At 38.6% G+C, this 26,434-nt stretch overlaps 1 long non-coding RNA gene across 1 annotated transcript; it reads right to left on the bottom strand.

The window, feature by feature from the left end:
* Nucleotides 1-42: 42 nt before the first annotated feature.
* LOC121659081 lies at nt 43-20,452 on the bottom strand. Its single transcript, XR_006014154.1, has 3 exons — nt 20,442-20,452; nt 18,957-18,958; nt 43-171 (listed from the first exon to the last, which is right to left on the bottom strand). It is a non-coding gene; the product is annotated as an uncharacterized LOC121659081 (long non-coding RNA).
* Between the last annotated feature and the right edge of the window lie 5,982 nt (nt 20,453-26,434).

The following is a 26,434-nucleotide window of genomic DNA, read 5'->3' as shown; positions in this document are numbered from 1 at the left end:
TCCTATCACTGGGCACCACAGAGAAGAGATCAGTGCCTGTCCCTCCTCTTCCTCTCACAAGGAAGTTGTAACTGCAGTGAGGTCTCCCCTCAGTCTCCTCCTCTCCAGGTTGAACAGACCAAGGGACCTCAGCCGCTCCTCCTATGGCTTCTCCTCCAGACCCTTCACCATCTTCGTTGCTGTCCTTTGAATTCTCTCTTGTAGCTGAATCTCTTTTTATATTGTGGCACCCAAAACTGCCCCCAGCACTCGAGGTGAGGGCGCCCCAGTGCAGAGCAGACTGGGACAATCCCCTCCCTTGCCCGGCTGGTGATGCTGTGCCTGATGCACCCCAGGACAGCACTGACCCTCCTGGCTGCCAGGGCACTGCTGAATCATCGTCAACTTGCCATCGACCAGGACTCCCAGGTCCCTTTCCACAGCGCTGCTCTCCAGCCCCTCATTCCCCAGTCTGTCCATACACCCAGGGTTGGCCCATCCCATGTGCAGAATCCAGCACTTTCCCTTTTTGATCTTCATATGATGGGTGATTGCCCAGCCCTCTTAATATGTTGAGGTCTCTCTGCCTTTGAGGGAGTCAACAGCTCCTCCCAGTTTTGTATCATCTGTGAACTTGCTTAGTATCCTTTCCATCCTACATCCAAGTGATTTATGAAGATGTTGACAGTGGCATCATATAATTACTACAATTTGTTTTATCAAATAGTGATAGAATTTTTAGAAAAATACTTTAGATTTTTTATAGTAAATGTGATTTTATTTTCTGTTTCATTATTTGCCATTAAAATGCAGCAGTGAGTTTAAATCAAAGAAAACTATACATGATTTGAAAACTGTTGACATAGATATTTCCTTTAACCAGTTTATTTATTTCTTTTTCTTCTCTGAAACAAAAAATTCCAGCTCTCTGAACACAATTTCCAGTTTCCTGCTTTAAATGAAGGTTGCTTTCATCAAAACATTTTCAATATGCAAATTGATAAACCCAGAATTTAAACTCATATCTGAAGGTCATATAAAGGAAGTACTTCTTATTTCATGCCATACATTTGAAGTATCACACTTTTTCAGGAAGTAATCACACAATTCTTCCCTTATAGTTGGTGAATCATGTCATCCGAATGAGTGAGACTCTTTCCATTTATTACTTTAGAGAAACAGTTTCAGGAATGTTAGTTTAAGCCTAAGCTGGAGATGGGTATCACCTTACCTAATAGGAGTACTGCAGTGTACATTCATACTTCATATGACCTCCTTATAGCTGATGGAGGGAAGTAAACAGGTCCATCATACTTCAGCATGGGAAATAAATTGCCCTGCCTTTAGCTGAAGTCCCTGTAAACAATGGCAAGTAGAAACTTCAAAATCCAACCACCTGGATTGCAATTCCAAGAAAATAAATATATAAAGCAAGCTTAAGATAAAAATAGAATACAAAGACATTTTGCAATAATACCTTTCTTTCTTTACATTCTACTTAATTAATATGAATGACATATCTGACTTATCAAAAGCTTGAAATTGTTTCCACAGTCTACTTTCAATTCTTATGTTAAACCTACATGTCTACTTAGCTTCAGTGTATGTTTTATAGTTGAAACATACTTTTTGTATTTTTTTATTATTAAAGTTATATTTATGAGCATATATTATTATAATAGGAATAGAAGTTTGAGAGACAATTCTGTCAATCTGATTGTCTAACACTTAAGGCAATAATTTTTCAGACCTGTTCTGTACATACCAGTTAAATTCTATAGTTAAAAAATAAAAAAGCATATGCATATTTTATTTTATTTTTCCAGTTTTCAGTTCTTAATGACCTCAGGACAGGTTATTTTTAAGGAATTAATGATCTGCCAGAAGATGTTCATTGCCCAAGGTATAGAGATTTAGGCTAGTCATTAATACTGGGGAAATATTTTGTACTTCGATCATTGCTGTCAAGTTTCTTAATGTATTCAGACTTTAAATAAGCTCTTAAAGACTGTGATAATGCAAATTTCAAACTTGAAGCATCTGACAAGACTCACATTGAAACAACCTCTTAAGAAAAAAGTCTTCAGAATATCTCTTTCTAGCCCCTTATCTATTTTTTTTTCTTTTCTATCTGACCTACTTTTCTCCTGCACTTGTCCTCTGAAGTCCTTCAGTAATCAGGCTGTACATCTATCTAAAGCCCATGAGCAAAGTTTTTGGCCTTTGGCTGAGAAACTTTAAATAGCAGTACTGTCATACAGCCCACGAAAAGACAAATAGGCATTATGTGAACTGAACAAGTTTCTTCAGAGCCAGATATATGTATACACACACACACACACACATTGGTATACCTAAGTGCATGAACATACACAAGCACACACATCTGCCTTTTTGCTGAGGCTGCTGAAAAAAACATAAAATATTCAGACTAAGACTCTATTAAGGGTAATGATCAGAAAATCCTAACTTCATAGCTCTGATTTCCATTAATCTGTCTGTGATAACTTCACAAGGAAATGTGAATTGAATGAAAAAAAAAGGTTTTTTCACTAAAGCTTTATTTGTTATGCTAAGTAAATCAAATGGAGTATAACAAGAATTTACTATTTAATTTACTTCTTACTTTGAAAGTATCCAAAATACTTGAGTATTTTTTAATCTGACTAAATTTGGAACTTTTTATTCACATAACAGCAAGTTTCTTGCTTCTGTCTATTTGGTTTACTTGGTTTTTGAAGGCAGGCTCATATTTTTACACATGCTGTTGTGGGAACACCTCTTTTGGATGGAATACACTCCAATTCAAGGCAATACCTGAATTGCCACCCTCATTCTTGAATTTCTGCAGCAGAAAGTGATACAGTGATACTTTAGAGATACTTTATAGATAGTACGCCACCAAAGTCCAGATGGTAGAGTAGACTCTGATTCAGATCAGCCCTAGGTTATCCTGATATAGTCTCTACCCTCTTCACTTTATATTCTGTCCCAATGCCTTTCAGGACATCAGTCTCACCTCTCATAAAGTGAAGAAAGCAGGAAGACATCATAGCATCCTGGCTTAATAGTTTGCTCAAGTCTATGGCACAGGCAGTTTATACTCAATTCATTTCTCCTGGCTGATATCAAAATTGCTCATATGCATTTTAGATCAACTACATGGGATGCTTTTCATGTTAGGATCCAGTCAGATTAAACCTAGTGCTTTTCCAGACTCTTTCAGACCATCCCCAAAGATACCAAATTTAGTCTGGATGTGTGATCATGAGAACAGAAGCATTAAGGTCATAATCATAATATGTTGAGTGAGAACTTACCAGTTGGCTTGAAGTATGTTAGTGGCCACCCTTCTGATTCAATTATCTTGATGCCTTGAGAGGCCTCCTAGAAACAGAGACTAGACAGGACTAAAGGATTAAAAGGGGCATTTATTTGAAAGGCCTTCAAAAGTACACCCTGGGGAGCCTGAAGCTATTCTCAAAATGGACCCCAAGATGGACCCCAGGTCATGACTTCTTCACCCTTTTATAGGTTTGGTTCATTTTCATAGCAGGGTTAATTCCCCAATTAAAGCTTCAGTTTTCCCCTCAGTTTACCCCCCGCTTAGTGGCTCTTTGGTTTATACTTTTGAGCCTAGGACAGCCTAAGTGTCCTTGAAGAGCAGATCCAGAGAAGCTTTGTTATGTCTACCTAGCACAAGAGCAGAAATTAACAGGCTACAAGAATCTTCAGAGTCACACACCAAGCAGTACAGAATTTGAAAAATATAAAGGTTAAAACTTTAAACCCAAGGCATCAGTCTAATTCAGGAAGACGAGTAAGAAAGAAAAAGTGGATCAGAGTCTGGGATTTAAGTGCTTTATTAATTTAATGAACTTGCTTTGTCAGCTTTATTAAAGCTTTTATGATCTTGCAAGCATATGTGGTTTAACTATATACAGCCTACGATAAACTTATACTATTGTTACCAGAGTTTGGCAGTTTTAAAATATTTACCTAACTGCTAACTTGAAATTTGTCCTCTAGTTAAATATATCTGTGTGTGGCTTCGTATTTGTGTCTTGGAGCCTACCTGGATGTGCTGAGCTCACAAGTAGGAATCTATTTGGTTTTTTTTCAAATTAAATTATTGTAATTCATCTTGAAATGAAGGCAAGCTGAGTTGAGTCTTTCCTCGTCGTCATCATCATCATAAGTACCACATTTTCTCCTGGTCACCTTCTACCCTCCACAGAATCACAGAATGAGTAAGGCTGGAAAGAATCATAGGGGGTATCTTGTCCAACCTCCTTGCTCAAGCAGGGTCTCCTAGAGTGTGCTACTCCAGATTGTGTCCAGAGGGCTTTTGAATATCTCCAGTGAGGGAAATGTCACAACCTCTCTAGGCAACGTGTTCCAATGCTCAATAACCCTCAGATACACTCCAACATCTTCATATCGTGCTTTCAAATTACCTTTGAAATCGCCTTTAATGTACTTAGAAAATAATACTTGGTGATTCAAGTCATGACTTTTGAGTCAGATTGTCTGTCTTGAATCGTGTCAAGTGTAGAGTACTAACAAGGTTAAAAAAAATCTTGTTTGCTTTTAGCAGAAGCAGGTATCTACAATATTAAATACACATCAGGAGCACATCTGTTTTTAAAAATACTACATACACATCTGTCAGAGAGCTTGCTCATGTAGATAAGCCATAAAAACTACTCTGGAATAGAAAAAGCAGTAATTCCCCATAGAGCAAGAGTGGTATGTATTCGGATACAGGCTCCGCACTTAAGAGCAGGAGGACCGATTTACATGTGAGTCATATGTATCTTGTTGGGCCATGACTAGCAGTCTGAGATAATCACAGCAAGTCAGGTTAATTAAAGTAATAGCCCATGTACCACTTAACACATCTTAGCCTTAAGGTTGAGAAAGTGTTAATATTCATATGTAAGGCTTTTGCTGGAAGCTTAGAGTTTGCTTAAGCTTACAATTCTAATATCAGCTATTCAAGAATTAAAAAAAAAGAAAAAAGAAGAAGAAAAAATTCTACATCTGCCTATAAAGTCAAGGATCCTATACAGACATTTAATGTTGGATTTGGTTTATCTAATTTTCAAAAATATGCTGCTTAATAGAGGCATGTTGTCCAAATTACCCAGTAGTATTTGTCACGGTCTGGCCTGGCTGTGCCAGATAATGAAGTGCTGTGACCTTCCTAAAAGCATCTCCAAGGCGAAGCCGCTTGGCAGGACCATCACACACCCATACACACGCACACACACATGTAATAAATGGTTAAAAGGTTTTTTTTGGTTGAGAAGAAGTTAAAAGTTTTTGTTAAAAGATTGAGGATATATAGTTAATGAGTTAATTAATATGTGACTGTACGGGTGTAATGTTGCTATGTGCCCACTAGATGGTGACACCAATGGGGGAAAGTAATGGGTCTATAGAAAAGAGGAGAATGTTCTAGAATGTTCTTAAGATGACTTAATAATTATGATGTAAACATTTTGAGGAATTATTGGTTAGGGGGCAAACCAATCACTCGACGCCCCAGAGACTGATGGAACTGAACACCAACGAGGACCCTAGCAACGAGCCATCAGAGGGAGGATCTGAGCTGCACCAAGCACAACATCAGAGAGACTAGAAAAACTGCCCCGGGGCTCAGCCCCCGGGGGTCTTCCAGAGGAACTTGAGTCTGAGGGAATGCCCTGTGCGCCACACTGTTGTTTTTTTTCTGGGTTGTCGAGTGGGACTTGGGCTTACCTCGAGTCTCTGCTCCTGGTTTTTCTTTTTAATAAATGAGCAGACTTTTACTCCACCCAAAAAGTCCAAGCTTCCCTCATAACACACATAGATAGCTCCAGAAAATGGGTCAACAACAAAGAGATGGGAAGGGTCTTCATATGGGGTTCCATGGGAAGAGTTCCAAGACCAAAGACAAGGAAGATGGCGGGGCGCTCCAGGCTTATATACAGGAGAAGAAGGAGCATCAGAGACCAATGATCTGAGGGCACAGGGCCGGTACACAGGCGGGACTAGGGAATGAGAGCCAATAGGGAGCTCTGAGGGTGTGGCAATGGGGCAAGGGCCAATGGGGGAACAGGGAGTGGAGAACCTTCTAGGGCAGGGACATATAAGGTAACAAAGGGCGGGGAGGTCAATGGCCAAGTAGGGAAGCAGATCTGGGGTACATTAACGTACCAAAGCAGAGCAGCCTGGAGGAAGCCTTTTCTGTCTCCCTAACCTGGGGAGGATCTCTGATACTAGGGACTGTCCCACCAATGGATTCTCTTCATCCCTTGTACCACTGGCCTCCATAGTAATTAAAGAAGAAAGCCAAAAATCTTGAGAACAGTTCACCCTCAGTGGACAAAATAGGTGAGGATATATAGTTCACTGGAAGGGTTCAACTTTTGCTATGGACCGAATGCTATAATAGGTTAGACTGGAAGCCACAGAAAATTTTAGATTGGAAAGAGACCTTTTTTTAACCTGAAATCTGAGGATAACTGTCTTCTTTCCAAGTGAAACTGGTGTACCCAGCTGATATGCAAATGAAATTAGGAGAATTCAGAAAACTATGCGCTTACCATATAATAATAATGATGATTTCAAACCAAACAGAAAGGAGGTTTTTTTGTTTTTTTGTCTCAAATAGATTTTGAGAGACAGTTGCTTTTCTCTTCTTTATATGTAATTTTATATTCAGATATTATTTACAAAGTGAATTTGTATGGTCTCTTTAAATGCAAGATAGAGACTTTATTCCAATACGGGCTTTTTTCATGCTCAATACTGTGGCTTCTTTGATGTTTTCATCTCCTTTTTTTGTGGTTAAATGGGTAGTTTGATTTGAGAGGCACCTCACTGGGCAACATGCTCAAACCCTGACTTAATTTGCCAACACATGAAAATGGTGAGTCATTCTCTTTCACAGAGGACCAAGTAAAGGCAAATACTTCTCAATATAATGGTGAATGAATGCTGTCTGATCTGATGATTAACCAGAAAATCTTCCACCTGTTTTCTGTGATTATGTATTCCAGTGAGCATTGTTTCCTGTATTACAAAGGTGTTTTGCTGCTCCTGTTTCATGTGTCTGTGTTGGTCATGCTTCATTCTAACTAAAGTGGATGTTAACATAGCACACATATCTGATGCTTGCCAGTCACCATCAGAGAACAGGATGATCAAGTAACTGTAATGGAAGAAACAGCAGATGTTAGTGAACCCAATATCCCTCACTTTTTGATCCCGTTTTAAATATTCTCAGCTGTGTGAATTTGATGGAAATATGCAACTTGGACCAGAATTTGGTTTTGCTGCCAGAGTCCCTGCTTAGTGGTTGTGGTGGTAGTGATGATGATAGCAGGCCCAGAAGCGATGTTTTGAATATGTATGCCCCCTTCTCATCACAGAATCAAAGGAAGGTCTGTGTGCTGTGAGTGAAAGATATGTAGTTGATTTAGTTCCTTGCAAGACTATTCGTTTCTCTGAAGGCATTCCTTGCTTTGATCAGTAAGTTACCATAAATAAAAAACATAGCAGTTGCATAAAAGAGTCTTTTTCTTGGGAAAGAATAATGTATCCTCAAAAGTCGACAAGCCCATAATGTCTACAATGTGGTATGGCTCCAGTTCAAGCACAATCCTCTCTGTTATTTCCTGGTGTATAGATAGTGTGGTTGGATGATTTGTGAGATGTTTTGTCTTTTTCTGGGAACAGCCTGTATAGCAAAGGTTTTGTTGGTGTTTGGGTTTTTTCCCCCAACTAAGTGTAACTTCTTGCTTTGGCATAATAATGACAGTTCAAAGTCAATTATTTAATATTGGATAAATAAAACGTTGCATTCAAGGCAGAAAAAAAAAAAGAATCCTGATTTATATAAAAGGAATTTAAAGGACCTGTCCAAGAACAGTCAAAATAAATGAGAAGTCCAGATTGTTAGTGTTTGGAACTGTACAAAATGGGAAGTAGAAATCACTTCCCTCCTCAGTAGTGCCCTGAGAAAGAAACACAGATAGATAAGAAACTGCTTCACAGAACTTGGAATTATGCCGAAGTATATTTTTCCACCATTCTCCATACTATCTTTTCTTTACTGGAAAGAGTGAAATTTTCTCTCATGGATTATAATCCTTTCATGCACACAGCACAGCTCATGTGAGTGCAGCAAGTCGAAAAATGCAAAGCGGTGTAACTATTTTATTTTTTTGGGCTGTATTGGTTGATCAATCAATTGATTGATTGATTGGTAAGAGACTGAATTATTTTTAACAGTTTTATGTGATAATATGTCTCAGAGCAGCATGTCTCTGGTCATCTTACAGAAGAACAACACCACTTTTCTCTCTCTCAGCCTCCGTTAGGATGCTCACTTCCTAGGAGATGCTTGTGTTCTCTCTGTATCCTGAATGGATCTCTTGCACCCTCTTGGAGTCAAGAAAATAAATCTGCTCCTGTATTCCTTAGGAAAGAAGCTCCTTAAGGTGCTGAATGGGAGAGTTCAAACAAGTATTAAAAGCTGCACACTGGATTGCAATTTTCATTGTTCTTTGGCATTTTAAGAAAACTATTAAGGACATCCCCTATAATTTATAGAATGAAGAGAACATCAATTAAAATGCATATAGCTATAGTTTGGGTTGGCTTGCAGCAGAACAGGACTTACATAAGCACAAATAAAATAAGTTAGAAGGAAAAGAATAATTCATGTTTTACATAGCAGCAACCATATTCTCCCACGGCACTAAGTAGTTCCACAGGAGGTGATCCATTATGCAGAGTTAAAATTTAATTTCACCTTTCAAGACAGGTTCACCCAAAGAGATAAACTCATTCAACCACATTTTCTGTACATGGGAAAGTGCCAAAAAAATTTGCTCAGCCAAACCACGGAGGACACCATGCTACATCCTTTAGATGTGAGATTTGCAATTACATAACATATATGAAACATCTGGAAAATATTATACAATACTTTGATTCTATTTACGAACTGTTTTTTCATGGATGATGCAAATATTATGTAGCAGTAATAAATCTTCTTATTTCTTGCATTATTTCTAAATAAGCACAGTACATGAGATAAAAGTTTGCTTTACTACAACAAGATCTTTGACATGAGACTCTCCAGTTACAGTGAACCAAAGGCACTTCTCTCTTAGACTACTCTCACCTGAAGCAAATGAACAAATAAGAAACAAATGTAAAATTTTTTATGGGTGAGAAAAGATCATGTATCTTTCAATATGAAATACAGAATATCCTAAATAGTTTGGGATTAAATTATGTTGCTGCTTATGGTTCTTTGATAGGCCTTGCTGTAGTCTTCCACAAGTTTTAGTCATAACTCCATTGAGATATATTATTCCCCCCACTTCATTTCATAATTCCTGAAGATTGGAAACAACTTGTTTAAATATAATTAAATTCCTTCAACATATTCTGTCAGTAGTTAGCCCTTGCAAACTAACATAATCACACTCTTGAAGAGACCAGCACCTTGATTAAAGATACAGATTTTTCTTGAAATGCCACTTGAATTATGTTAAAGAAAGGTACTTACAATAGTGCTTAACTCTGATTTTCTTACACAAAAGATTAAATTCCTGAAAGAGATGACCAATTAGAACAGTAGGCTATTCAAATGAGACAAAAAATTACAACAAATATAAACTTATTCTTGAAAATAATTTGGATATTGATTATTCCATCACACTCCAGAAACATTAATTTTTCAGAGTTTAATTAAAAGTCTGAATTTGTAAGGTTTGTTTAACTCCATAAAGCGTAGCAGCACACAAGTACACAGACCATGGTTCTCATAACCAGTTAGTTTAATCTGTCAGCTTCCTGAAAATAAATGACAAGCAGGAATTACTTGCAGCAACTTGGTCAGGACACCCGCTTAAAAAAATTCTGTAAAGGAATTCTGTGGTCTTTTTTCTTGTTCTTAGTAAAGAAGGAAAATTTTCTACACTCATGCTAAAGTACATGGGACTTTCTAATTTGTAGGATCTTCCTGAAATGATTTCAGTCTCCTTTGTCAAGAATCAAAAAGCAGGAAGCTATTTTCTGGAACATTATTTGAAATAACCAATCCATTCTGAAATGAAATACTAAACTTCTGTGGGTGCCCACCCAAGCAGCTGTATCACTCCCCTCCTCAGATGGACAAGGCAGAGAAAATGTAACAAAAGGTCTGTGGGCTGAAATAAGAACAGGGAGAGATCATTCAACAGTTGCCATCGCATTAAAACCAGAGTCGACTTGGGAAAATCAGCTTAATTTATTAACAAACGAATCAGAGTAAGACAATGAGAAATAAACCCAAATCTCAAAGATACTTTGCTATCACCTTTTGCTGCTTCCCAGGCTTAAATTCACTCCTGAATTCTCTACCTCCTCCCCTTCAGTAGCAGAGTGGAATGGAATGAGAAGTTGGAATGAGAGTTGCAGTCAGTTCATCCACTGCCCATCCTCTCACAAGAGGCAGTCCTTCACATATTACTCATGTACATCCTTCCCACAGACTTCCCACAGTTCTTCAGGAACTGCTCCAGGGTGGGCCTTTTCCATGGTGTGCATCCCTTCAGGAAGAGGTAGCTCCAGTGTGGGTCCCCTGTGGGGTCACATGTTCTGCCAGCAAACCTGCTCCTTGTGGGCTCTTCTCTGCACAGGTCACAGATCCTGCCAGGAGCCTGCTCCAGCATGGCTTCCCTTGGGATCACAGCCTCCTTTGGGTGCACCCACCTGCTCTGGCATGGGGTGGATCCCTGCATTCCTGTGGTCCTCCATGGGCTGCAGGGCCACACTTTCCTCACCATGGTCTGCACCAGGGGCTGCAGGGGAATCTCTGCTCCAGTGCCTGGAGCACCCCCACCCCATCCTTTTGCAATGATCTTGTTTCTCTCACATTCTCACTCCTCTCTTGGGCTGCAGTTGCACAGGTCTTTGACCATCCTTCTTAAATCTGTTATCCCAGATCTGCTACCACCATCACCGATGGGCTTGGCCTTGGCCAGAGACAGGTCCATCTTGGAGCAGCTGGTGTTGGCTTAGGTGGACACGAGGAAAGTTTCTAGCAACTTCTCATAGAAGCTACTTCTATAACCCCCCACTCACCACCATGACTGTCCCACCCACAGTTAAAAAACCTGCCCATGCAAACCAAATAAAACTTCCATCATTTCTCTTTTCAGAATGAAAATTTTACAGATAGGTAAAGAACTGTTGGCTGCAACAGAACTGTCTTGTGAAGCAAAGATCTAGAAACAAGCATCTGAGGACACAAAACTATTTGAAAAAAACCCAATCTGTAAAACCAAACAACACTCCAAAAAGAATAAACAGTTGATGAATGCAGGGATTTGATCATGCTTATTTTCAGTGAAACAATCAACTTTTAACAATATCCCATTCCCCTCCAAGCAACACTCAAAATAATATTTCACTTTTTCTTTGGACAATTATTTCCTCAGTTTTTCAACAAAGTAGTTGCAGTGGGAGATCTACCATCCATGGAGAATTTCAAAGTGATTCACCCAGCTGAATAGAAGCTATTATTTTACACTTGGTAATGACCTTGCTTAATTACAGCTGAAAGCACAACCTGATTTCACAGAGAAAGATGGTAAAAAAGCAAAATATCAGCTGTCTACCACACCACCTGGTATCCTCAATCCTTCTAAGGCAGTTCTTTAATCTGGGGAATAGTAAAGAGTCAGTTCTTGCTGCTTTAGCTTCTAACTTCCTTCTATCCAGAAACAGCCAAGTGTGTCATTTCTTATAATACCAAATTTCCCTGTGGTACTTGGTGCAGCAAAACAACTAGCGCTGCTGTCCTGCCTTCCAGAGATGACAAGGACAAATTAACATGCCCTTCCAGTCAAGCTGAACTCCTTGGCTATCTAGCTGTTGCCAAGGAAATGTCCCCTCATAGCTAGTACCTGCACATCTGGAGGACAATGGGGCTCAGTTGCACTTCCAACCTGGGCCAAAGCCATGGGAAGCTGATGGGGGGAATGGCTAATGCCAGCAGGGTAGACTGAGCGTTGTGCAGCAGCTCTGTTAAGCGTAAATAGCACCACCTTGTGTTCTCGGCCGCACCATTTGTAAGACTGCCCTACTGTAAATCATTCCTGTACACTCCTTTCTGTAGTAATTAAAACAACGCTCTTTGCTATGCCCCTGGGTTAATACAATTTGTTTTATTCACAGCCTAAGTCATTTGCCTCCCTGCAGCACACTGCTACATTATGTCTATCCAGCAGTGTTGAGGGAGCAAGTAGAGTACATTTCAAGGTGTACATAAATCCAGTTCAGGTTATTTCAAATGAAATAATAAGGTAAGTGCTATGTGCTTGTCTCCCATAGGGAAAACTCATAGGATGATAAAGAAAGATTCAGGAAAATCAAAGCTTTGCCTCAGGTTCCTTCACTTAAAAATATGAGAAGAGGGAGAAATACAAAGATGAAGATAAAGAACTGGGCACTCTGGAAATGTCATAAAGGACAGGGCTAGGGCCACCAGGGGAATTCCAGTCTCTGTTTTGAAGTGGGTACCAGTATCATATCCTTCTTTCCAAGATGACTGAAGTCACAAAATCCATTTATCAATATTGACACTTAGGAAAATCAGAGGAAATCTATAAGGAACTCTAAAAGGACCTGTCTTAGAAACCAAATATTACAGAAAAAGCCACAAGCCAACTAGTCCAGTTCATCTAGAGAAGGAAAAGAATAGAACAAGTATATATAATAGTAATATCCTCCCAGCCTCTGACAAATTTCCATTTAGAGATTTTCCTATGTCTTTTATGGTTTAAATATAGACGCAACAGATCTTACAAGTATTTCTAGTAGATTACACATCTTCCTGTTGAAATTAATTCCATCTCTAAGATTTGGACTTGGCTTTCAGTGCTGTAATTTGATGGTCACTTGCTCTTTTAGTGAAAGAGGCAGAAAGCAGTCACTCCCTCTCATGCTTCTTCATGCCACTGATGATTTCCATAGAATTTCTGGTGACCTTTTTCTCAAGCTGAAAATTCCCAGTCTATTTGATTGTCCACTATCAAGAAACTGTCATGAAAGACCTTTGACCTTGATTTTGCTGATCATTAATTTATACAGCTGCATTGTAATCTTCTCTGGTTCGTTCTCTATTCCTTTCCTAATAATTTGTAACATTTGATTTGAATTTTGAATGCTGCCAAGAACTGAGCTATTTTCATGCAGTCGTTTGTCATGACTCCAAACATTTTGTGTTTGTCAGCATAGAGTTCATTATTCTATATAAGAAAATAGGACTGTTTCTCCCCACACCTGTAACTTTACATTTACACTGAATGCCATCTGCCATTGACAAGTCATTTAGTCTGCCTCGGTCCTTCTGAAATATTTTACAGGTGTCTCTCAATCTTAGTACATTGAGAAACCATGTTTATTCTGATTTGAGTAAAATAAGGTAAGTTTCTGTGTGAACTCTTAAACAATGGAGTTTGGAGTGGACACTGAAGTCAGGAGGGAAGACAAGAACCAAATACAGATGGGGTCTGTAGTAGTCATAAGCCACTGAAAATAGTGCAAACAACAGTCTTGGGAACTGAGACGGTACAACTTATCCCTTTTGTTTGATTCACTTTATGTTCCACCAAATTGTACTCTGCAGTCAATGAGATACTTAACTGGTGCTCTGTATCCTGGGAATGACTTGTTAGACTTCAGTCTGAATAGTGACAAGAGCTTAGTGACAGCACTGCAATGGACTCATATGTTTTGTCTCAGTAAGATCAAAAACCTTTTGTTGACAAGAATAAAAAGTATCTGTAACATGAGAGCCATTCTGAGAAAAATAAAAAAAGGTAATAATTTGTTGAAGGCTGTATTCTGCATATTGCTCAAATTCTCCCAGGGGTTCTATCTGAGCTATTTTGGGATGAAATACTGCCCCATATGAATACATCCATGTAGAATGCCATGATTACAAGTATTGGAAGAGGTCTCTGGATCATTCAATTTCATCTATCATTTTTGCAATACTGAACTGTTTCATTTTTGTACTTCCAGCCTGTGAATAGTCTTTGTAACCCTGGGCATTTGTGAGCAGGATAATGCTGGTTATAAAATAATTTACTTTATGATGAACTAGTATATTCCCTGTTGTTTGTTTATGAAGAATAAAACATCTAAGGAAGTAATTAAACAGGTGTTTATTGACACGAGTTTTAACACTTTGGAGGAATGTGTATAATGAGGTTTAACTCAGAAGGGTATTCACTATAGCAGTAGAAAGTTACAAATCTAGATCAATAGGGACCTAGAAGCTTTAAGAGCAAGTGTTTCATTGTGCATACATCATCTGCATTTATTTAGTGAAAATATTTTTGTGCTAAAGGGACAGCATCACCTTACTGCCTTGAAAAAATGATGGAAAACAACCATAACTAACATCAAGAAGGCATTTCTTCCCAGGCAGCACAGGGAGAATTACCTGTCACCTATGACTCATCATTTACTATATCTTTTCAAACAGATCCTCTTTGTTATTGACTAATTGGAAGAACAATAGAGGGCATGCAAAATATTCTGAGAAAGATAATAAAAACCCTGGATTCTTATTGTTCTATTAAAAATATAGCAATTCATCACTTAGCATCATTAGTGGCTGATAACTGGAACTGTGTCTATAATACTCATTCAATGCTTTTATTGTGCTTCAGTCAACATAAAGCATAGGTTAACTGTAATAGCTGTCTGTATTAAAATTTAGACACTGCCTGTTGAAAATGGATAGTAATTTGGTGATTATTCATATTTTTAAACATTCTGCATTTCACTAATTTATTATGCAAAATTAAATTAGAGTGCATAGAGCATATCGATTTTTTCCATTTTTTACACTTACTTGTGGCAGTGATGAATGGCAGATAATTTATAACACTGAAGTTTAATAATTAAAATTACTTTTATTATTCTGTTTACTAGTTTCTTCTTTCTACAGTCTCTTGTAATTTTGCCACATGATTAGCAACAAATTTTGCGCAGCAGCACCTTCTAATAGAACACAGCATGGACAATTTTCCATGCAGATTCAATCTCCATCTATATTCCACTAATCCCTTGATTGTTCTTGGGGAAAATAATCAGATCCCTGTTGTGTTCCTGATGCACTGAGCATTTGTAAAGATAATAACAAGATTCAGTGCATGAAAGGACTCAGAATATGCATCTATACTTTGGCCTAACTGAAAAGGGCCACACAAGGAGCCTGGTCGATTATTCACTGAAGATTAATTAATACAGCTTCATTTGGAGGCTGTATCTACTTGTAGTGGAAATATGGTGTTGTGGTGGGTTAATCTTGCCTGGCTCACAGGTGCCCACCAAGCTGCTCTCACACTCCATCCTCAGAATACGAGGGGGACAGAATAAGATGAAAAATCTGTTGGGTTGAGATAAGGGCAGAGAGATCACTCAGCAATTGCCATCGTGGGCGAAACAGTCTTGACTTGGGGAAGATTAGTTTAATTTACTGTTTATTAGTAACGAATTAAGATAGTGAGAAATGAAAACAAAACTAACTATACATCATCTTTTCCCAGGCTCAACTTCAATCTTTATCTTTCTACCTCCTCCACTCCAAGTGGTGCAGGGGGAGAGGGAATGGGGGTTGTGCTCAGTTCATAATGATTAGTCTCTGTTGCTCCTTTCTCCTTCTGCTGCTCCCCTGGTCCAGCATGGTTCATTCCCACAGGCTGCAGTTCCTTGAACTGCTTCAGCATGAGTCCTTCTCACAGGGTGCAGTCCTTTAGGAATGGTTTTCTCCAGCGGGGGTTCTCCACGGGCTGCAGTTCCTGCCAGAAAGTCTGTTCCCTCATGCACCCTCCAAAGGCTGAAACTTTCTTCAGGTTACATACACCTGTTCCAGCATGGAATCCTCCATGAGATGAGGTATGGGAATCTGTTCTACTATGATCTTCCATGGGCTGTACAGGGTCACCTGCTTCACCATGGTCTTCTGCATGGGCTGCAGGAGAATCTCTGCTCCCACTCCTTCTTACCTGACCTTGTGTGCCGAGTCCTGCACTTTGGCCACAGCAACCCCCTGCAGCACTACAGGCTGGGGACAGGGGGGCTGACAAGTGCACAGGCGGAAAGGGCCCTGGGAGTGCTGGTTGACAGCCAACTGAACATGAGCCAGCAGTGTGTCCAGGTGGCCAAGAAGGCCAGTGGCATCCTGGCTTGTATCAGCAATAGTGTGGCGAGCAGGATCAGGGAAGTCGTTCTTCCCCTGTACTCTGCACTGGTGAGGCCGTACCTTGAGTGCTGTGTCCAGTTCTGGGCCCTTCAATTTAGGAAGGACGTTGAGATGCTAGAATGCATCCAGAGGAAGGCAACAAGGCTGGTAAAGGTCTTGGAACACAAGCCCTGTTAAGAATGGCTGAGGGAGCTGGGGATTTTTAGCCTGGAAAAAAGGAGTCTCAGGGGTGACTTTTTCACTCTCTACAACTCCCTGAAAGGTGGTCGTAGTCAGGTGGTGGTCAGTCTCTTCTCCCAGGCAACGACTGGCAGAACAAGAGGACACAGTCTTAAGCTGCACCAGGGGTAGTTTAGGTTAGACATCAGAAAAAAATTCTTCAATGAAAGAGTGATAGGGCACTGAATTGTCTGCACAGGGAGGTGGAGGAATCACCATCACTGGATGTGTTTAAAAAAAGACTGGACGTGGCACTCAGTGCCATGGTTTGATGAGGAAGTATTAGGTCAGAGGTTGGACTTGATGATCTCAAATGTCTTTTCCAACCTAGTTCATTCTGGGATTCTGAGATTCTGGGATTGATGTCCTCAGGGCACATTTTTTCAGTTGATCCTAAGAGTTGTTACGCAAAATTTACTCTTTCTTAAATAAGTTATCGCAGAGACACCACTGGTGTTACTGACTGGTTCAGCTTTGAGCAATGGTGCATTTCTTTTGGAGCCATCTGTAACTATCTCTGTTCAGTATGGGGGAAGCTCCTGGTCTCTTCTCAGAGAAGCCATCCGTGCAGCCCTCTGCTGCCAAAATATTGCCATGTAAACCCAATGCAGGTGTCAAATGAGCCAGCTGGCCAGGAGACATTTCTGTTGAAAAGAAACAAATGCCTTTTCACAGAATGCTCATGTGACATTCACTGGGACCCAGCTGACCTCTCAGCAGATACAGCTTAAATAATATCCAAATAAAGAGCTGGAGCAATGAGTTCTAATCAAGTCTAGATGATCTAGTACAGTTCGAGTTTGTTGTTATCTACAGCTCCCATAATAGAAAACAAGCACTTGACTAGGCATCGCCCATCTGGTTTGATGGCTGAGTCAAACATGATTGTCGGAATTTATCTGTTCAGCTGGGTGCAGGAGGAAGTCCACAGCAAGGTGAGTGCTCCTTGGTCTTGCCCTGAAACAAAATACCTAAACTGTCCTGTCTTTGTGTCTGCTGGAGATGAGCATAGGCTTAAATTTAAATGTATACTTTCAGACTCTTCTGAACTGAATTTTTCAGAGCAGCAATTTCAGATCGTTGTGACCTAAAATTATGGAGTTCCCATGGAACACAGTTTCATTTACCTTAAGCTTTCCTTTTTACTGTGCAATCTACATGGTGATATAGAAGGAGAATGGAATTAAAAAACCTTGTAAATTATATTTGTACATGCTTAAGTTCTTTTGCTTTGCTAGTGTCTTGGGGTGACTTTATGATGTGTATCACCTATCTCTGCTCTATGCCCAGAAATTAATTTTGTGCCTTTCTGTGCCTTTAAACTGAGCCTGAGAGGGGGGAGAGGAAAAAAACCCAGCAAAACTTTCAAAGCAATTAACTGTTTGTTTTCTAGGACACAGATACACAGACTTCTCCTGCGGCAGTGAGAGCGGAGGGAAGCGCCCTGCTTGCTTTTCAGCCAGCTTTTGGCTATTTTTCTCTGGAGGGAGACAGAGAGTTGAACTTTGTTTTCCTGGGACTTCGATTTTTTCTTTTTCTTTTTTTGGACTGTTTCAACATCGGGAGGACTTTCCACCAAGGCCTTGGCCCTGGAGGTGGGGCCATGACCCAGCTCCAAGGAGGGGGAGAGAGATCTACAGAAGGACTCTAAAATTTTCCCAGGTTTTCTCTCCACAGCGAGAGATTTTTTATTATTTAGCATTATTATCCTTTTCCTGTATTTGTTAATAAATAGCTTTTATCTCTTTCACTTTCCTCTGAGGAGAAATTTATTTTTTCCTGAACCTGGTGGGGGAGGGCTGGTTGTAACCTGCCTTCTATCAAAGGATATTTTTCCTCCAAATTTGTTCAAACCGGCACAGCTAGCCTCAAAGAAAGAGACCTGATTCTGCTTTACTGTGTTTTTCATCTTACATAGGAAAATAGCTACAGAGCAGGTTTTCAAATGCTTTTAGGAATAGATTCTTTCTGCTCATACTGATGGTAGAACTTCCACTGACATCAATAAAAAACAGAGTGGGCCAGTGCAGAAAAGCTTTGAAATTGCCTTCTAAGTTCTAAAATTTGCAATTTTGCATTTAGTTAGACAAACATGTCCCTTGAAATGCTCACATTTGGAATCTAGCTTCCCTCGGGGGAAAAGGAAAAAAAAATACGATTGCATGTTTTCCATGGTCAGAGTACAGCAGAAACATGGATCAAATGAAGAATTAAAAAATAATAATTGAGTTTTTAGGCAGGTGACATATATATTAATGTCAGAAAGCATTTATGCTAGAGAATAAAATGGGCATCTATAGTCTCCTTCAAGACCACTTTAAATTATTACAGATATTTAGGCAGTTGCAGAAAGTATTAATGAGACCAACTACAAATCTAAACTTTATATATCTGACTCTTCCTTCCTGACATGACTGCTTATATTCAATATTTTGGGAGGTACGGGGGCTAAGTAATTTGGCTCCTAATCTTAAATATCAGCTAAACCTTATACGGCTGTCCTCTACTGCATGTCCACTCTGAAGTGTATAATTAGGAGTAGATGTAATATTTCTTTTGCAATGCAGCACCACAGTGTCTCTCTTAGTCCGTAACCAGTACCATGTTCTCAACAATTCAAAAGAGTTCACAGAAGAATTGAAAGCACTAAATTTTAGATACTGTTTAACCTTGGGCTTGTTTTCTTCTCCATCCCAGGACCCTGTACTCAAGGGACCCCATTAGTCAGCATCTTCCCTGGCACCAGTATAGCAGTATAACTTTAATTGTGTTGTGGTTTAACCCCAGCCAGCAGACAAGCCTCACATAGCTGCTCCCTCACTCCCCCACCAGTGAGATTGGAGAGAGAATCAGAAGGGTAAAAGATGGAAAACTCATCGGCTGAGACAGACAGTTAAATAGGGAAAGCAAAAGCTGCTCACACAAGCAAAATGAAGCAAGGAATGAATTCACTGCTTCCCATGGGCAGGCAGGTGTTCAGCCATCTCCAGGAGAGCAGGGCCCCCATCATGTGGAACAGTGACTTGGGAAGACAAATGCCATCACTCCAAATGTCCTCAGCTTCCTCCTTCTTCCTCTTACTTTGTATGCTGAGCATGATGTTTTATGGCCTGGAATGTCCCTTTGGTCAGTTTGGGTCACCTGTCTCGGCTGTGTCTCCTCCCAGCCTCCCAAGCATCCCCAGCCCTCTCCCCAGCATGACAGCACAAAAATCAGAAAAGGCCTTGGCTCTGTGTAAGCCCTGCTCAGCAATAACAAAAACATCTCTATATCATCAACCCTGTGTTCAGCACAAATCCAAAACACAGCCCCATGCCAGCCATTGTGAAGAAAATTAACCCCACACCAGCTGAAACCAGCACATTGTGGTAACCCCACAAACCAGAAAAAGCCCTTGATACCTTATCCTATGCCATTATCTTCACGAAAAATAAAGCATTCTGACATTATCCCTCTTTACTATCTGTCCATAGCATAAAAAGAGAAATATCCCTAAGGAAATGCTCTATCTGCCATGAGCCACTTCAGTCTGAATGTTTCACTTCGGCCAACTAAAATTAATTAGAAACAAAAAATATGTTTTATTTTACTGTCTTCAAAAATTAATAGCTTCCTTTTTCTCTTTTGAGTGATGAAAATGGTACAAAGGTACAAAAGATTGATGTAGTACAGATTTGCATGATTCTGCTAAAGATATTTTACATATATGTACTTGTTAAATTAAAAGTAAATTGCACAATGTTGAAATATAGGATTTTCTTTTACAGTATAATTAAACCCAGATATCAAACATTTGTAAGGTGGATATTAGAAACACAAGTAGAAATTGAAATGTGTATCATTCCCTATAAAATACCTTACCAAAATGTGCTTTGCAAACTATCAGTATTTTAAATAACTGCAAATAAAGTAGTCATTTTGTTATCTGGAAAATTAGGTATTGTCCTGACAATGTTGAAAAAAATTTGAAAATTCCAACTGAACATACAGGAAAGGCAAATCACAAATAAATTTATATTTTCCAAAGAAAGGTAAAATGATGATATATTTCTGTACTCTGATAAGGGGTTTTTTTATGAATCAAGATGCTAAATCACAATGACTAAAAAAAAGAAAGGATATTTTAAAAATTGTTTTGCTGATTCTTTAAGTACACGAGTTATACATGATATTGATGTAAAATATAAATTTAGATTTTTTTTCTTTATATTTGCATCTTACCTGGAGAAAGGTACTTAAAGTCTGAAATTTAAAATGTCTTGTTACATATCCTCAGGAAAACCTTCCTTGATTTGGAATGATCTGTGTTGGTATGTCAGCTTCATTTCAGTACTGGGTGAAAAAGCAGCATGTTAAATGTACACTTGGAGCAACATTGTTAAGTCAGCACTTTGGTTTTCTTACAAATAGCAGTTCAGTAATACCAGTACTACCACTTAGAAGTTGAAGGTGTTTTGTAAACAGCTTTTTGTAACATGGAATTTTCATGAAAACTCTGACATTATCGAGTGAAAGAAAGGTGACCTTGCATGCTATCTCTTGCCTAAACTACAATATCAATTATCTCTACTTTTCTTAGTTGAGGATTCACTAAGAGTGTATATTACATTAAGATTTGTTCACAAAATTTATTTCTTAATTCTCCTTGCCCCAACATTCATGCTTTTAGTATATTAAAATAACACCAGTAGAAAGAAGGAAGCCATGGTGCTCTTTAAAAACAATATGCTGAATTTAAAATCTTTGTGATAATTATAATAAATATATGATATTGATTTAAGACTTTCAAATATACATTAAAATGGAAAAATCTCACAGCGTTTAGAGATCTGCTTCTCTTCTAATTTGGTATGGTGAACTCAACTAGTGCTGCTATAATGAATCTATATCAAGGTGGGCTGAAACATATAGTACATACAGAAAATATTGAAGATAATGAAACAGATATTCTGTTTCCAAAAATTATGAGTGTACATAATACTGGAGAAAATGAAAGCTCTGAGTGAAAATCTGGGATCAAAATATAACCATCTTCCAGAGACATAACTCATTACCATACTGAGAGTTTTGCACACTATATGCTGCAGTGGCCACACATTCTGCATTTTCCTCAATACAGTTTACCATGGAAAACAAAATGTTTATCACCTCTTAAAATTTTTTTTTACTTGTTCAAAGAAGCAGAGACTAAAGCTGTCATGTTTCTGGTTTCTCACAAAAGTATGTGTCTAGTTGTCTGCACGTGAAAAGAAAAAACACAAGAACATGTTGAGGGTTTAACCCACATACACAGATGAGTATTTTCTAGCTTTTGACAGTCAGTCAGGAAACAGCATCCTGGGGTAATATACCACATGTGTTAACACAGATGTTTTACTCTTAAAACACTGCTCTGAATTAAGAGCATAAACGCATTAGGAAGTGGCAAACAGAGTATACATCTATTTTACACTATTTTGACAAGATTCTGAAAACAGCAATTATGAAATATTTTATTATACAATGACATGAATTAGGGTATAAAATATACCAATATTAATAAATAATACAGAAACTGGATGATATATGGTAGTGATAACATTGAGATCTGTGAGACAGCTTAAAATACCTTTCTAGTATTTTATACTGCAAGGCCACATGCAGAAAACATTTTCTTGTGTGAGAGATGAACAATTTTCTGTTGAAATATACAATATTTTGACATTAGATAGTCCCAGAACACCCATAAGGAAAAGGAATGTTGTTTCCTTCTTCTAAAAAAAAAAAAAAGGCACTAGGAAAAGAAAAAAGAAGCAAAGTGAAATGTAAATTATGGTATCTTGGTAGAGGAAAATGGGAATTGTACAACAGCAGTTTTCCATCAGTGCAAAACCAGAATTCTATTTCTGTTCACACTATGCCTTTGGGCTTAATTTTTAAAATCTTGGTTGAGAACCACATTTTAAACACCATATTGAGATTTTTTTTTTTCCAGATATGCAGCACTGAAGAATTCCTAAAATGCACAGTACAACATTGGGAAGTAAAAGCAGAGAAGGGTAAGTACAAGAATTGTCTAAGGAAATAATGACATGCTATATGAACATTCTAGCTCTGCAGTAGCCTAAGGACCAGCTATAGAGTACAGGAAGCATTATATTGTACATATGGCAATGAGGCAGGCAGCCATTCATTAGATATGTGGCATATTCAATCTTGACTCCAAAGAGGGTTGTTCTTCAGACCCTACATGTGGCTGTTTGTTAAATAAAATGGTTGAACTTGCATGGGATGTGGCATATGAGCTTTTAACTCATAAACCTCTCATTTCGTAGCATGAGGAAAATACGTCTAGCTGAGAAAAGTAGACATTGTTCAGAAGCAACAGTCACTATTGAAGAGGAAATAAACATAGGGGGGTTGTTTCCTGATGGATGGGGTGTCCACTGTATTTGTAAAACGGCATTTTTGCTATTGCCTAATGTGTCCATGAGGTTCTGTGATAAATTATAGTGTCATATACTTAAGAAAAGAATGTTAACAAATACTAAGAAATTATCTTTGTTCATTGATGTCGCAAATCAAGTAAAGGATCGCTCACACTGTTTAAGTGCCACAGTACCTCCAGTGCAAATATCCAGCCCCCACTGGACCATTCAGTTTGAGTGTATTAGGTGTCTAGGATCATTTTACAACAAATAGTTATAAAATAACAGTGTGTACATGACAAGTGAAGAATTAAAGGTCATAGTACAAGAATAAATATTACTTTCATTTCTATCTAGAACTTTGCTGTATGATTCTAGGCTGTATATTAAAGTATGACTGCTCTTTTAATTTTCGGAATTGGAGTTTTTTTGTTGTTCTAGCTGTTGTTCCTTTCCTGAATATAGTATTTAATTGTGCAGCAATTGTTCTTGAAAGACTGAGAGAAACAGGCTGCCCACAAAGTGAGAAATTTAAATTCCTAAACCCTTTTTTGCCTGAGTTTACAGTTTTCATACTCTGCTAAAAGATCCTAAACATATTAGCCAAGGCAGGTTTGCCTTTGTTGTGCAAATAAGATAGATAAAATAAGATCACACTTTTTCTAATGCTTAAAAAATCTGAGAAGACAGACAGTGGCGTTGTTTACACTGAAAATATTATTACCTTCTTTTCTACTGAAAATAGACCATTGTGAAATCAAGAAAAAAGGAGGCAGGAGGCCAGTCAGACAACAAACATCTAAGCAGGCATTCAGGGAGAAGACTAGAGAAGTCTCTTACTATTTTTGTCCAAGGACAGTCTAATAAACAGGTATTGCATTGCACAAGCCATGTTTCCAAATCCTGTGATTTTTGCTTGCACCCAGTATCTGCTAATTTAGGGACATTAGAAAAGCTGAAGACAACTATCACATAACAGAATAGGTCATCAGTTTCTTAGGTACATAAGACTTTGGGCAGCCACACAGTGATTTAGAGACAATTTAGAAGACTGTGCTGTATATATTAAGCAAATAATTTGCCAGACAGGAGTAGATATTTTCTTTTGCATACTTCAGCTATAAAGCAGCTCTATTTATATCATCCCCCCTCTGCTGCTCAACCCCAAATAAAAATTGAATGATGCCAGACGATAACATCTATTTCTGGAAACTTCAGAGAAGATCTGTAATATTTTGCACCTACTCAGAAAACGAGCTGAAATCAGGTGTCAAGTGCAGTCAGTGCATAACATCAGAACAGTGCTAATTCCTACCTCCCCTGCCTTCTTAGGGAAAGCAGTTTTGTGTAATCATGTTCAGTGTAAGGTTTTGTCTGCCTGTCAGTTCTCCCCTAGTGACATTTTAGCCTGCTAGTTTAAGAGAAAGAGGAGATGTAGAGATAGTAACATCCTACAGGAAACCAACAAAGCGTGTTTCCTGGGAATTAAATCCTGTGTTTGGTCTTCCAGGCACGAGGACAGGTTCTGCTTGTCTCACACAGTGGCAAGAAGACGCAACCAGGCACTAAGCAGTTCATGCATGTTTGCCAACCACTCAAAGTCTGTATTTCCAAACCAACCAACCCATGCCCAGATAAACATCCAGCAGAGTTTCAAAATTGTTGAAGGAAAAAACAAAAGAGTTGAAAATATCACAGTGAAGGTTCTTGTGGTAGATATATAATTTTAAGGTCATGTCAGTTATATGATGATAGGGAAAAACAAGTATATTGCTCTTTTACTGCAGGCAAAAATCCAAAGAAAGTGTATTCTGCTATTTACAGAAGTATTTAACAATTTAATGGTAGTGACAAATACTAGATTTGCACACCTCTCCCCACAGCATGATCACAAAATATTCATAAGACGCAGCTTTGCACAATGACTCACCTACAGATCTCAGTCTTGAGTCTGCAAGAGGATACTTTACTCTTAACTCCTCCCCAAAGGATTCCCCAAAATTCTGACTCAGAAACAGCGCTAGAGGAAGGACATGCCAGAGTAAGGCTACATCACACTTCAGAGAGTGTATGTTGTACTGTGGCTCACAGGCCATTCCTGTAGAGGTCCAAAATTACTCCACATGCCTCTTCAATTTTAGGGTGATACAGAACCAGCAGAGTTTAATGTTACCTCTTCTTGATATCTTCTGACTTCTGCAAATTTTGTGCTGTGCATACCACAAAAATTCAGCCCCTGCACTAGGATTTATCAAAACTTTTTATTTGCAAGTTGAGAGTTAGGACCCTGTTCTAAATTATTCAAGTACAATAGTGATACTCAAGGTTATTTAAAATGTTGGGTGCTGACTTTTTTCTTTTAGGATTAGCACAGAAACATCCTACAACAGTATGCAAATTGAGTTTGAGTACTTTGCAGGTAGATATCATATTCAGAGAATCTCACTTTTCAACAAAATGAAGGGAAATTTTGCTGTTCAGAGCCCCTCCTCTCCCATTCCCCCACAACAGAGGGAGTGATACCAGAAAGGACAGAAGAGACAGAGGCTTGAAAATAGACAGATGGGTATCAGCCTGACATAAGGCCTGGAATATGCAAGTATTGTTCAGGCAGTCCCAGGGGATTTACAATGGCACATTTTTTGACATTGAGGAAGTTACAGTGAGCTCAGTGACTTATTTTAAATCTTCATTGCATACATCCCTCTGCTATGCCATATTCATATTGTAATTTGAACCAGATCACACCCTTTGGTAAGACAAAGGGAAAAACAAAAACAAAAAAACATGGAACAGGGATAAGAGGATTTTGCTCACACTGTATATGTAGCCTTGCTATGTGGTACAAGTTTATGAGCAGATGTTTGTATGAGGAGAAGCAAATCAGGAAGATCAAAATAGTTACAGCATGGCTGAGAGGCTGAATTTAAATCTCTTTCATATAATAAAAGATCATTGGCTGTCAAAGAAAAATGAGAGCTTATACAAAACATATGAATATATGAGCAAGAAAAATAGCATATGGGAATTTTGAATCAGGATAGACAAAGCTTTCAGAATTTATTCCCTGGTCAAATCTTAAAAAAATGTGTTACAATTTGTTGTAAGTTTAAAGATTGATAGAAAAGGGTTTGTTGAGGTTCAGATTGGGAAAATGCAGCAAACTTGCAGCTCAAGGGATATGCAATATCCATAGGTTTCAAAACTGGGAGAATAGTTGGAAATATTATTGCACCTTTTCAAGTTCTGCTTCCAAATCCAAAAAAACTTTTCAATAACAAAACATTTAGAGATGCTTCAAATTTTTTTCGTGAATATATTTCTGCATTTAACTCCAAGTGTAGTTAGCTTCTGATTGCATTAACAAAGACATAAATCCAAAGCTCCATTGAAGTCAGTGGAAATAAGTTAAGGTGGTATTGGTTATTAGGCAGATTGAGGCTCACACTATGAAATGCTGCTTAAAATTTTGTGCCGTCTGCATATGTCAAGATAGCATGAGGCCTGTTGTGTTTCCTCCTTCTTGTTCTTACTGTGCAGAGAGCAGCAAAATCTGTATGTTCTT

This window comes from Corvus kubaryi, unplaced genomic scaffold (assembly GCF_017639235.1).
Source record: "Corvus kubaryi isolate FWS band 111438036 unplaced genomic scaffold, C.kubaryi_AGA036_p1.0 split3-73, whole genome shotgun sequence".
Lineage (NCBI taxonomy): Eukaryota > Metazoa > Chordata > Aves > Passeriformes > Corvidae > Corvus > Corvus kubaryi.
The sequence above is the reverse complement of the archived record's forward strand: the minus strand, read 5'-3'. Positions and strand labels throughout refer to the sequence as shown.